At 43.8% G+C, this 12,824-nt stretch overlaps 1 protein-coding gene across 1 annotated transcript in view; it reads left to right on the plus strand.

Moving 5' to 3' along the window:
• LOC137415274 (uncharacterized) overlaps positions 1–12,824 on the plus strand; it is a 342,617-nt gene that overhangs the window by 123,710 nt on the left and 206,083 nt on the right. The gene's annotated exons all lie outside the window — the stretch shown is intronic.

Raw genomic sequence — 12,824 nt, forward strand, 5'->3', positions numbered from 1 at the left:
TGTGTGTGTGTGTGCGTGTGTGTGTGTGTGTGTGCGTGTGCGTGCGTGCGCACGTGTGTGTGTGTGTGTGTGTGTGTGTGTGTGTGTGTGTGTCTCAGCTCCATTACGAGGATGTGTGGACCATGTATTAAAAAAAGATATTAATTCTTATATTGAACGTTTTAATATTTTTTATTTGTTTATATGTTATATATTTTTAGATTTTTTATATATTTTATATTTTTTATGTGGAATTTTTTTTTTTTTTTTTTACAAATGAATAGTAAGAACAATATGTTCTTGGTAATTATATATACCTGTATATAAAAATGTATTTAAGTTGGCGATTCTTGGACTTATGTGAGTGGTGTGAAAATGTGTGTTCTTGCTCACCTCAACCTACCACCAGCAAAGACCCTCCATATTGTGAGACATGTGATACATGTATCACACATATCAAAACTTTTTTGAGCATAGGAAAACATGATGCTATACTGGTGTGCATAATATGGGAGGAAAGAGTGCATTATCATGTATATGTATGTACTGATACTGATATTATAAAATACATTCTCAGTACTCAGTAAAAGTATTCTTTCAAGTAAAAAGTAAAAGTGAAAGTATTGAGTATTCTCATAACATAAAGTACATTATCACTGTTATTATAAAAACACATCTAATGGAATATTTGGAAAGAAATAAGCATAAGAAAATTTTTAATGAATGTGACAACAGTATAGTAATCTTAAAAAAAATGTTAGATCTAATATGCGAAAACAAATACTGAGAAGATGGCCACATTTACTTAAAATATTTTACGTAAAGTAAATAAAGTAAAAAATAAAGTAAAGCAATTTAGATAAAGTAATTTTAATATAAAATAAAGACCACATACTTGTTCATAGAACACGTTATCCCATGCAATGTTTTAAGTATACACAGACTTGGCATTTAATATGGAATATTTTTTTGTGGGGGTGAACTTACTTTTCAAGATGACTTAGAACCAAAAGTTCATTGGAATTATGTTGAAATTATTCTAGATTTTGTTAATGTGACCTTTAAAAGAAACAAAAACCACATTTGACATTTCGAAACAAATAAATTGATCCTTGAAAGTGATGTAAACTGATATCGAACTCAATTCATGGACAGTACTGTGTTAAACTTCTGTGCGTTTTCCAGAAGTATCTCTTTATTTTGCACATTAGCCAAAAATTTTTAAAACAAAAACAAAAGTTAAATTACGACTGGGATTACGGACAGTAAAATTACAGTTCAGTACTTCGTGTAACCCCCACGAGCATTCAGGAGAGCACGTACATGTTGAGGCATGCTGTTCACGAGATTTGCCAAGGTTTGGACAGGAATCGCTTGCCATGCAGTGACAATAGCCTGCTGCAATTCACGCACAGAGGCAGGCTGCTGGTCCAAGTTGTCAATTTGACGCGTTAATTCTGCCCACAAGTTCTCTATCGGATTCATATCCGGGGACATGGCAGGCCACTCCATATGCTCTACACCACAGTCAGCAAGAAAGTGTTGGATCATGCGAGCACGATGAGGCCGTGCATTGTCATCTTGGAAGACAAAGTTTCCTCGAAAGGCTGCACGAACAAATGGAAGCAATGTTTCTTCCAGAATGGCCCTGTGCTTGAACTGGTTCAGGTTTCCATTCAGAACAACCAGGTCAGTTTTGCCCCCTGCATGAAAAGCAGCCCAAACGGTCACCGTACCACCTCCAGCTTGGACTCTTGGCACTATACAATCTTCGTTGTAGGCTTCATGCACTTGTCTGCGCACTCGGACGCGGCCATATTGACGATTGACCAGAAATCTAGACGTGTCACTGAAGATCACGTGATTCCAGTGTCCTGGCTGCCATTGTCGGTGCTCTCTGGCCCACTGCAATCGGCGCTGGCGGTGTTGTCTGGTCAGACGTGGCTTTCTCAGGGGACGCCTGGCACGATAGCCTGCTTGAACCAGTCATTGGTTGACTAGACTTCTGGATACAGGCACATTTGTCAGTTGCTGCCACTCAGCCCTAAGCCGATTAGCTGACTTGGTACGGCCATTGCGGACTAACCGGTGCAGCTGGCGATCATCCCTCCTTGTGGTTCTGCGGGGATGTCCTGGCCTCGGTATTGGTGTAGGGACACCCCTCTGAGCATTTCGTTTCAGGATCTTTGACACCTGACCTTGAGTGATGCCATACTGCCGAGCAATAGCACGCTGTTTCATGCCGGAATTTCGTAAAGCCACCACTAAATGACAAACAGCATTGTCGAGTTGACGGACCATCTCCAGGGGAAGCGGCAATAACTTTTGTAGACGTGCAGCAGTTGTTTTCCACTAATACAGAATGCAACAACCCTTATATACCCGATTGTGAAGCCAATCGTCAAATGTACCTGTCAGTACATTTTGTCACGCCACCTGTGATATAATCCCGTTATTGACTTCTTGCTGCGACAGACAATCAGTGACATGGTTCTTTTAACAAATAAATCACCGAAGCATAAAATAAACTCACCAGATTGATATACCGAGTTCAGAAAGTAAACCCAAGTCAAGAAAGAAAAAAAATTCCATATTAAATGCCAAGTCTGTATGTATACCACTCATGATGCTCCCACCTCTGTATTGCTCATATGTAGATGCCAGCAGAGACGTCATTGGTAACCTTGGTGACTTCAACCACCATTTGTATTTTATATATTAATTATCTTAATGTTGTACAAGAAGCTCTTGAAATAGTTGAGCCTCTTGTTATGATTTAGCTGAGAGTGAACCATTCTGAACTAACATCAGCGAAGAAGGTGCACAGGTGGCACACCTGCCTTTGAGCTGTATAGTCTAGGGTTCATTATTCGGCCAACTATAAATTGTCGGATTGGTGCTTCACAGGTACAGGACGTTCCATCAGAAAATGCACTGTCCCTCATATCTTTGTTCAGCATGGGATCCGTCTGCTAGCATTTGGTGATGGACGATAAATACCCCACAGTGTTCTTTGCGAAGAGTAGACAAATTACAAATTGGCAAGTTAGCGTTGGCTCCCTGAACAAATTACAATTTCCTGCCCAAAACAGCAGGTAGCAGGGGGTCTGGGTTTCTGAAGCATTCCTCGCCACCAACTAAAAATACTTCTTGTCATCTCAGGATGTGGTTGCTTTGCAAGCTGTAGCTCTGACACTATTCAGAAAAAATTACACACCCAGGTGTTCACCTGTCATACTACTATATTAAATGAGGCAATTCTCTGCATGTTCATGTGTATGTTACAGTATATTTATGTACATCTGAAAATCATAGAAAAAAACATGGCTGGCCTGATCTTCCACAAATTTTGCATATGTGCTGAAAGTGTCTAGGGTTGTCAGGTCATCGGCACAAAGGAAAAAAAACCCTCTCCCCTCCACTCTCCCACCTTCCCTCCTCCCCCGCCCTGTTGGGGGTGGGGGAGGCACGACTTGCCAATTCTCCCAAAGGGATCACAGGTGTTCCTCGTGTGTGAAATGCCATATTTGGCTATGAAGGACAAGCTTAACAATTTTTCAGGTCAAGTCATGAAATAGAGAGTGAACAAGTCAGGAGACGACGATGGTTCACGAGCGAGTGGTATACAATGATAAAGGACGGACTGCAACCAAAACAGGCCCGGACAGGCCAGGCCCGGAAATGTCAAAACGAAGGTTACTGACCTTGAAATGAGATAGAAAATAATGTATAATCAGTTATGAGGTCAGTTAGCTACACAATACCGAAAATTCGGCAAAATATGAAATGAAAAATAAATAAATAAATAAATTAATAAAAAGAAAAGGAAAAAAATGAAAAATCGAGCTCCGTGGGGTTAGACACATGACATTGGCCTAACCAAATATCGAAACCCCGGTCAGATTCCACCAAACCTCTCGGAGAAGATGTAGCTTGAACTCGATTACCCCCATAAAACACATCTTTTTCGGGCGTGGCTCCGCCCACAATGGGTGCAATACGTCCACTCTAGGCAGGACACAACTAGATCATGATATCAACGTCCCACCCAAGTTTCATCAAGATCGGATGATATCATCGGGTAGTTATGCTGCGGACAGACAGACACACAGACACACAAACACACACACAGACAGATGCACACACATGACGAATATAGTGGTCACTTGATAACTCGTGAACCAATAGAAAGTGGATCAAAGGCTTATCGTGTGCGTTTTCAGAAGATGACCTAAATATGAAATATATCAAAGGCACCCACAGATATATATATACACACACACACTACCGGTCAAAAGTTTTGGAACACCTCAATTTTTCCAGTTTTTATTGAAATTTACGCAGTTTAATGTCTCAATGTACTCTGAAATTAAGCATTAAACAAATAAACAATTGGAGATAAAAAAAGAAATCATAGAATCATTTTGTTTAACAAAATTTAATTTAAATTTTTGACTCGGCAAAGTAGCCACCTTTTGCAGATATAACCGCCGAACACACTCATGGCATTCTTTCTACAATGAAAATGAAATATTGTTCGGGAAGTTCTTCCCAACACTGTTGCAGAAGTTCCCACAAATGTGTTGCACTTGAAGGTTGCTTTGCTTTCACCCTTCTGTCCAGTTCATCCCAAACCAGCTCGATGGGGTTTAAGCCTGGAGACTGTGCTGGCCATTTCATGATTTGAAGCCTACCGTCTTGTTCTTTTCCTCGAAGGTAGTTTTGACATAGCCTGGAGGTGTGTTTAGGGTCATTATCTTGCTGTAGGATGAACCCCTGACCAACTAGGCATATACCAGAGGGTATTGCATGGCACTGCAAAATGCTGTGGTAGCCCTTTTGGTTCAGGGTGCCAGTCACTCTGTGCAAGTCGCCGACTCTGGATCCAGCAAAAGAGCCCCAGACCATCACGCTTCCTCCTCCATGTTTGACAGTTGGTGTCACACACTGAGGAACCATCCTTTCGCCGACTCGACAGCATACAAAAACCCTGCGTGATGAAACAAAGATTTTAAATTTTGATTCATCAGTCCGTAAGACCTTCTTCCAGTCTTCAGTAGTCCACTGGCGGTGCTTCATGGCCCAGGCAAGCCTCTTTTTCTTATTTTGCCATCTTAGCAATGGCTTTCTTTCTGCCACTCGACCTGTCAAACCTGCAGCTCGAAGTCGTCTCTTCACAGTTGAAACTGAGACTTGCTTACTTCGACCAGTGTTAAGCTGTGCTTGAAACTGTTGTCCTGTGAGCCACCCATCACGCAAGCTGTTGACTCTCAGAAACTTGTCTTCTGATTCTGTTGTGGCTTTGGGTCTGCCAGACCTCTTCCTGTCAGAGTTTCCTCCAGTTTCCAATATACCACTTCCTGCAGTGCAATATTGTCCAAATAATGCTTCAGAGGGTGTAAAAACAGTCTGTTTCAATACTGCTTTTATACAGACAGGGGGTTTGTAATCGAGCAATCAGCAGAGGTTGGGACCCCTGTAGGAATTGTTTGCATCAACTTTCAAGGCTTAATTTACTTACATTGCTGCAGAACAGTTGTAAGTTGTTCACCCATTACTTGTTCCCTGAAGAAGGCCTTTTTTAAAAATACAGTACAGTATAACTGTGCAATTTACATTATTTTTCCGTTTTTGCTAACCTAAACCTAAACATTTTATTTTTTTTAACCTCGAGCAGTTTACTGCTTACCTTTGTACCATTTCAGGTTATTCACTGGACTTGAATTGCTTAAATTTCAATAAAAACAGAAAAAATTGAGGTGTTCTAAAACTTTTGACCGGTAGTGTATATATATATACATATACACACACACACATATATATATATATATATATACTGAAACGCAAAAGAAACTTACCACCTTTGAAACCTTTAAATATCAACAATAACACTGCGTGTAGTAAATGTGTGAACTTATTTGTGGACAATAGTGTCCTCACTGTCAGACAAAACGGTCATGGATGGTCACTTGAACCTTCAATGGTCACTTCATAGCACAGCTGTTGAACAGCCGTTTTGACTGTCAGTGATTAGCCAAGGGGTACGGGATGATTTTAATGAGCTGCACGTGATGTCTTGATATTGGCTTTAAAAAGGCCATTGCAAAATGGGCATTTTGACCGAAACATTTGACCATTTTGACCAACTTCAAAAAGACCAAAAACGCAAAAGAAACTTACCACCTTTGAAACCTTTAAATATCAACAATAACACTGCGTGTAGTAAATGTGTGAACTTATTTGTGGACAATAGTGTCCTCACTGTCAGACAAAACGGTCATGGATGGTCACTTGAACCTTCAATGGTCACTTCATAGCACAGCTGTTGAACAGCCGTTTTGACTGTCAGTGATTAGCCAAGGGGTACGGGATGATTTTAATGAGCTGCACGTGATGTCTTGATATTGGATTTAAAAAGGCCAGTGCAAAATGGGCATTTTGACCGAAAAATTTGACCATTTTGACCAACTTCAAAAAGACCGAAAACGCAAAAGAAACTTACCACCTTTGAAACCTTTAAATATCAACAATAAAACTGCGTGTATTAAATGTGTGAACTTATTTGTGGACAATAGTGTCCTCACTGTCAGACAAAATGGTCACGGATGGTCACTTGAACCTTCAATGGTCACTTCATAGCACAGCTGTTGAACAGCCGTTTTGACTGTCAGTGATTAGCCAAGGGGTATGGGATGATTTTAATGAGCTGCACGTGATGTCTTGATATTGGCTTTAAAAAGGCCAGTGCAAAATGGGCATTTTGACCGAAAAATTTGACCATTTTGACTAACTTCAAAAAGACCGAAAACGCAAAAGAAACTTACCACCTTTGAAACCTTTAAATATCAACAATAACACTGCGTGTAGTAAATGTGTGAACTTATTTGTGGACAATAGTGTCCTCACTGTCAGACAAAACGGTCATGGATGGTCACTTGAACCTTCAATGGTCACTTCATAGCACAGCTGTTGAACAGCCGTTTTGACTGTCAGTGATTAGCCAAGGGGTACGGGATGATTTTAATGAGCTGCACGTGATGTCTTGATATTGGCTTTAAAAAGGCCAGTGCAAAATGGGCATTTCAATCAACATGCCACGATTGTCAAGGGATCAACGGCAGCGTGCCCTGGGCATGCTGCAAGGCGGACTGAGCTACCGTGAGGTGGCACGTCGCCTTGGCTGTTCACACCAGACGATATCGGCCCTGGTGGTCAGAGACACCCTCCACAACTCTGCAGATGACAGACCTCGATCAGGGAGGCCAAGAGTCACCACTGCAAGGCAGGACAGGCAGATGGTCCGAAGTCAAAATCGATTCCGTCCAGCATCCCGCACTGCAGCAGAAACTCCGGGGCGTGCAAACCCACGGATCTCCAATGATACTGCACGAAGACGACTGCATGACTATGGTCTGACTGCCAGAAGACCATACAGAGGCCCTGTGATAACGGCTGCCCATTGCCGCAACCGACAGAGATGGTGCCAGCAGCATCACCGGTGGACCTTGGCGCAGTGGAACGAGGTCGCTTTCAGCGATGAGTCAAGGTTCTGTGTGGACAGTCCTGATGGGCGTGAGCGTGTCTGGAGAAGAACTGGCGAGCGATATGCCGATTGTTGCGTGCGTCAAGCCAACAGGTGGGGTGGCCCAAGTGTGATGGTGTGGGCCGCCATATCAGGCCGGTACAGGACGCCACTGGTGGTTGTGGATGGGAATCTTAACGCCCAGCGGTATGTGGATAACATCCTGCGACCTCATCTGCTGCCATTCCTGCTAGACCACCCAGAACTGAGAACCTTTCAGCATGACAACGCTCGTCCCCATGCTGCTCGCTTTACCACTGCATTTCTCCAAGGCGAGAACATTAACACCATGCAGTGGCCTGCGCTCTCCCCTGACCTGAATCACATAGAGCACCTGTGGGATGAGCTTGGGAGACGCGTAGTTGGCAGGGCCAGGACACGGGCAGAGCTGCTTCAGACATTGAGGACTGAGTGGGACAGAATCCAGCAGCAATCCATCCAAAGACTGGTAGGCAGTATACGCCGATGATGCACTTCCTGTATCCAAAACAATGGTGGCCACACACGCTATTGAAAGGGGACTGACATTGCACCCTGTGCTGTTCTGTACTGTAGAACAAACTGATGAGATGGTGTATCTTGGTCAAAAACTTGACATGTCATCAATAAAATGCCAATGTTTCAATAAGCAATTGTTGGTTTGTTTTATTTTGAACTGTTACAATTTTATTACATTTCAAACAAGTGATAAGTTTCTTTTGCGTTTTCGGTCTTTTTGAAGTTGGTCAAAATGGTCAAATTTTTTGGTCAAAATGCCCATTTTGCACTGGCCTTTTTTAAGCCAATATCAAGACATCACGTGCGGCTCATTAAAATCATCCCGTACCCCTTGCCTAATCACTGACAGTCAAAACGGCTGTTCAACAGCTGTGCTATGAAGTGACCATTGAAGGTTCAAGTGACCATCCGTGACCGTTTTGTCTGACAGTGAGGACACTATTGTCCACAAATAAGTTCACACATTTACTACACGCAGTGTTATTGTTGATATTTAAAGGTTTCAAAGGTGGTAAGTTTCTTTTGTGTTTTCGGTCTTTTTGAAGTTGGTCAAAATGGTCAAATTTTTCGGTCAAAATGCCCATTTTGCACTGGCCTTTTTAAAGCCAATATCAAGACATCACGTGTAGCTCATTAAAATCATCCCATACCCTTTGGCTAATCACTGACAGTCAAAACGGCTGTTCAACAGCTGTGCTATGAAGTGACCATTGAAGGTTCAAGTGACCATCCATGACCGTTTTGTCTGACAGTGAGGACACTATTGTCCACAAATAAGTTCACACATTTACTACACGCAGTGTTATTGTTGATATTTAAAGGTTTCAAAGGTGGTAAGTTTCTTTTGCGTTTCAGTATATATATACACAAAGAATTAAGTTAAGCACCCCCCCCCGTTTTTTTACAACCTCGCACATTACAAGTTTGTTGTCGTCAAAACAGTGTAATATACCCATGTTATTGCTATATTTTCTGGAGAAGTGATATTATGGTCACATAAAAACATAACAATCATGCCGTTTTCAATATTTTATTCTGAATAATTTAAGGTGAAATTTTTTGGGAATTTTAGGCATATTTTCACCTCAATTTAAGTATGGAGCTATAGGTCCATCACGGACAGTGTGGATGACGTTTATGTTTTCTAACGTACAGTCATTGTTCTGAGAAGACCTCTAGCGATCTTTGCGTCAATAACGTGTGTAGGACCCACGTGATCGGATCACTGACTAAACCCTACGTCTCATAGACCCTGTAAGCCGTCGTATGCGTTGCTGTGGCAGGTTGTTCCATTCCCGATGTAATGCACGTTCGGGACATGTTGGGACGACAAATTGCGAAGATGGTCCCTCCAATAGCCAATCTGGATGAATTGGAACGTGCATTACATCGGGAATGGAACAACCTGCCACAGCAACGCATACGACGGCTTACAGGGTCTATGAGACGTAGGGTTTAGTCAGTGATCCGATCACGTGGGTCCTACACACGTTATTGACGCAAAGATCGCTAGAGGTCTTCTCAGAACAATGACTGTACGTTAGAAAACATAAACGTCATCCACACTGTCCGTGATGGACCTATAGCTCCATACTTAAATTGAGGTGAAAATATGCCTAAAATTCCCAAAAAATTTCACCTTAAATTATTCAGAATAAAATATTGAAAACGGCATGATTGTTATGTTTTTATGTGACCATAATATCACTTCTCCAGAAAATATAGCAATAACATGGGTATATTACACTGTTTTGACGACAACAAACTTGTAATGTGCGAGGTTGTAAAAAAACGGGGGGGGGGGGTGCTTAACTTAATTCTTTGTGTATATATAAAATAACCACCTTTAGAGGCCATTTTTCCCCGCAAAGCGGGGGTTGGCCTTTTTTGGGAACCGTGGTTGTTGTTGTTTTTTGGTCCCCTTTTTGAAGCAATGTTTTACGGCCGGATGCCCTTCCTGACGCCAACCCTTTTTGCCGCCTTTAACGACAAACAGGGAATTACCAGTGAACTGGTACTCAATTTGCCGACCTCGGAAGGATGACAGGCTGAGTCAACCCCCCTGGCGTTAATTCAGCGATCGACCGGGATTCGAACCCAGGATCCTGGGATCCTAAGCCGGCACCCTAGCCGCTAGCCCAACACCAGGGTTTATATATATATATATATATATATACACACACACACGCGCGTGCACGCGCGCACACACACACACACACACACACACACACACACACACACATATATATATATTGTTGCGGATCTCCAACGTCAGCCTTCCCCTTATCAAGGGGGGATTAATCCCCTTGTCTTTTTACTGGCCGACGCGATCCTGGGGGTTATAACGTCCTTCCCGGGCAGCGTTAGGTAGGGTTTTTAGGACTAGGGATTCGCTATTACCTAAGTACTAACGCTGACCGGAAACGAGGAAATAACTCCCGCCCGAATCACGGATATTGATGGAATATGCCGAGCGGATAGCAATCCGCGATCCGAGCTGTTAACAGGTACTAACCCGATTATAGCGGTTGGGATCTTGCCACGCTTACCCAATTGAGAAAAGACTAGGACGATCGAATTAGGAAGAAACCAGGAAGAACAAGGTAATTTATTACAATTTGTACAAGAAGAGGAAAAGAAAGAATGTACAAGAAAGAGGAAGAGAAAGGAGACAGGGCAGCCTTAGACAGTCTTACTTATTCCTTTGACTCGGGCCCGTTCGCTCTCAGACTCAGACTCATGCGGGGATGATGAAGGTAGGGTGGAAGGTCCGGCGATGGCGTCCACAGCTCGTCCCGGTCCTTGACTCGTTCCGTGCAGCAGATCGAAACCCGGCAGGCAGCTCTCCGCGTAGCATAGGCGCGAGCGGACAATTATATCGGGGGAAAGGTAAGCTGGGCTATCGGCGACTTCGTGGCTCTTGGCCGCATACGTAATAGGAATACGGGCGTTTGGATGTTGTGCACCGCAAGCCCAAGCCGAATTCTCAACCAGCGATCCCCGATAAACACTTCACAATGGTGCGTGCCTCCAACAAATGTCCTTCAACGCCGATCGTACAAGTTCGTTGGCACAACGCGCTCGCCCCCTCAAGTCCTTCTCATAACTCTGCGCACGTTCATGTCAAGTGCCTCTCTCTCTCCCCGCTCGTAACTTGATATGGCATCTCCCTGCTCATAACCCGGGTACAATGTTCACAATCAGTCCTCCCCTCATAACTGAGGTGGGGGCCTCACGCAAGGGGTTATATTGCCACGCCCAGCGAACCCTCTCGAATCTCCAGCCACGGCCTGTCAGGCGATCTCACCTCAAACCTGGTTGGCTGCTGAGGGCTTACCGGCTCCACCTTGATGGCTGCTTGACGTGGCCGCACCTCCACCCTTGCGCTCCGCCCCCTTTTCGGGACTTACCTCGTGGCCTTTGAGCAGAAGCCCAGCGAGGTTGCGAAGGCTGCTGGCAACCTAAAGGGCGAGGGCGATTACAGACTGGCTAGCGCATAATGGCGCCGATGGAAGGGAGGCTGCAAAAATGGATGAGGGGCCTACTCTTATTTGTTTTACGCAACGCAGATGCAACTATTGGGAATGGCCTTATCCTAAACACATACTAAGAAATAACTACCGTCCTAAGGTGACCTACGTGTTGCTTGTGGCCGACCTATGGGGTGCAACCTTTAACCTTTAATGGTGTTACCTGTGCTGGGTTCTCAAAACCGCAACAGTGTACCCCTGATTTCGACATGCTCGGCCCGTGCCGAACCACATATCAGTGAGGACGGCCGGCTCTGATACCTGGGTCAGGACTACTTTTACAACTACATGTGACACTTAGGTGTAGTTTCCCTCTACATTTACTCTACACCCTGAGTGCAACAGTTTTAACACTAGATATGTCCCACCTGCTGCGTTGTGTACTACCTAACTGACTCACGCCCACAATTAACTGAATTACGGAATTATTCTCAAACTAAACATTTAAGCCGGTGGGGAGCAAGTTATTTACAAGACTACTAATTAATTATTTACAAAATTACAACCCAGGACCTGTCTTTTGTGGGAAAAGAGAATAACTTTTTGAAAAGAGGGAACGCAATTGACATGCACTGCACCAATACACCATACACCCATATGTACCACAATAATAAAAAAAATGCACAAAAAGCATCATCATGAAAAATGCACAAAAAAAAAAACATTTTAAAATAATAAATGAGGTCTTGTGCTTGATTGCTGGGCCGATGTTTCTTCTTGCTTCTGGCTTCTTCGGTGTGCCATCGTTAGACTTGATGTATTCTTGTCCGGGCACACCAAAGATTAATTAATAAAAAGGGCACAAACCGCGTCCGCTTTTTATTTTGGCCAGCAGGGCCAGCGTAGGTGGTCCGACTGCATGGCATGTGCGCCACTTAATACAGTGGTCCGCAAGCAAGATGCTGCTGGCAGCAATGGTCTGCTCCAGCAAAGGTGCCAGGCCACAGAACGTGTGATCCATATGGTGTACCAGTGCAGGCAGGCAGGCAGCAGGGTGCAGCGCAGAGTGCGGCCGCACAACTCAGGGCACCTGCACACTCCCCTCAACAAAAGACCATGGGTCCATGAGTGGGGAGGAAGACAAAGCAGAGGTTAGCGGGGTCAAGGGTGCAAGGGTACACATCAATACAAGGTAATGCGACATGAAGGGCCCAGGAGAGCGTGCTGAGAAAGCTCGTCCCGACTCGTACGTCACCCCCCATGTCAATCTACACTACCCTTGCTTGCCCTTCCCC

Source organism: Myxine glutinosa, chromosome 1, assembly GCF_964187855.1.
Source record: "Myxine glutinosa chromosome 1, kmMyxGlut1.1, whole genome shotgun sequence".
Classification (NCBI taxonomy): Eukaryota; Metazoa; Chordata; class Myxini; order Myxiniformes; family Myxinidae; genus Myxine; species Myxine glutinosa.